Source organism: Mus caroli, chromosome 17 (assembly GCF_900094665.2).
Source record: "Mus caroli chromosome 17, CAROLI_EIJ_v1.1, whole genome shotgun sequence".
In the NCBI taxonomy this organism is placed as follows: domain Eukaryota; kingdom Metazoa; phylum Chordata; class Mammalia; order Rodentia; family Muridae; genus Mus; species Mus caroli.
In genome coordinates, this window is record NC_034586.1 from 36440525 (window position 1) to 36442495 (window position 1971).

At 38.6% G+C, this 1971-nt stretch overlaps 1 pseudogene; it reads left to right on the forward strand.

Moving 5' to 3' along the window:
- The window catches only part of LOC110312246, a 5768-nt pseudogene extending 4605 nt beyond the window's left edge, over window positions 1-1163 (forward strand).
- Window positions 1164-1971: the final 808 nt, after the last annotated feature.

The following is a 1971-nucleotide window of genomic DNA, read 5'->3' on the forward strand; positions in this document are numbered from 1 at the left end:
AATAGACAAGAAACAAAAGATGATTTAATGGGGAGAAAAAATGTAATAAGTTCTGTGGGTAGCATTTTTGGAGTTAATTTTGGGTGACTTCTTACTTGTGATTAATCATGAATGAGTCTGCTGACATCTATNTTTGTTATTAATGAAGACATGTATTACATCATGCTAAGATCTTCTGCTTATACATACATCCTTAAGAGACTGTCCGAGCCTGGGGNAAACATGCTTAATCAATAGTACTGTATACCAATGATTACAAGAAATATCTTGAAGAGATTCAGGACCTGCTNAGTTGCCTGAAGCCTGAAATTGAAAATTTTTATACTACACTGGCCAAGGTTCCCATTGCTGTCATTATTNCCCCAGCTGTTACTCCATCAGGGAGAAGGAGACCTACTAAANGCAAAGGCACCAAGGCTAGTTGCAGCAGCTCATTGGGAAATTAAAAGCCCACAGCTTTCAGCTAACCTGTCTAGTCAGAGTGGAACTTTAATATTACACCCCCAACATACCCTCCATCCACTTGGCAACACCCCAGAGACTAGGCACAACCAGCTTTTACATCCTCTTAAGCCATCTCCCTCCAGTGAAAACCTCTATTCAGCATTTACATTTGATGGTGCCATTTCAGTACCAAGCCTTTCTGTATCAGGTGAAGGGACCAGCAACACAGTTACTGCTGGAGAAATAGTGAGTAGCCATGCTGCCCAGGCTCAGCCTCCTTTCTTGACTTCCAGCAAGAAGGGCCCATTCACACATGACCTGCACAAGTTGGTAGACAACTGGGCTCAAGATGCCATGAATCTTTCAGGCAGGGGAGGCAGCAGAGGACACANGATTTATGAGGGCCCTGGAATGGCAAGGAAGTTCTCTGCCCCTGGGCAATTGTGCATTTCAAAGACCTCAAACCTGGGTGNCTCTATCCCATCTTTGCAGCATCTGCTAGTTCTCTAGGTCACTTAAACAAGTCCATGTGCCCTCACAGAAATGTGGATTTCCAGCTCCCCATTTGTCACACAGTGCAGTGGAAAACTGCTTTAGATCCACAGCCAGTTGGCTTGTTCCAACCTGTAGGAACCACATCCTTACAAAATTTCAACATCAGCAATTTGCAGAAGTCTATCAGCAACCCCCCCCAAGTTCCAACCTACTTGGGAATATAACTTTTGTTATTAGCTTAGATAATGAGTTCAATGTTTCACATTTTAATTGTTTTTGAACAATTGTGTTTTTGCACTGTATGATGATTAAACTGTAATGGTAATACATCAAATACCTTTTATTTTTATTACTATAAAATTGTCTGTATTCAGAAAAATGCTTAAAAATATTGGAATAATTAGCTTATGCTCTGACAAGGAACAAATATATGATTGGGCTGATAATTGCTAGTGTGGTTGCTATCATTCCACTTAGTGTAACACTTAGTAGTAACACAATGTTACTTCTTCTATGTTAGCTTTAGCACAGAGGTATAAACAGTAAGTTTGTGGGAAATTTTGTGGAAAATGTAACCAATGCTTTGAGTATACAAGAAGATTTAGATAGGTGGCTAGAACAAAAAAAAATGACATATTATATGATATAGTGCCAGTCATGGAGGATTTGGTACAAGGAATGACATTTAGAAACCATATGCANTATCATACTCAAAATCTATGGATTTGTATAACTACAAAAACGATGAGCATCAGCATAACTGGGCCAGAGAAAAAAGTCATTTTCATGATATTTGGCATAATACTAATTCTTCTTTAGATTAGTTAGCTCTGCATAAGGAGGTTATAAGTAAAAAATGCAAAGTGTTTGCCTTTTGATGCTGGTAGTATTGCAAATTATATGATGAAAATATTACAGGCCATTTTTCTTCATGGTCGTCATTTACATCTGTCTTACTGGGCATAGCAGAAGTTTGCTTTATGATCCTTTTTATGTCATGCCTCTTATCTATTCTTTTGAGAAGAACTGTCA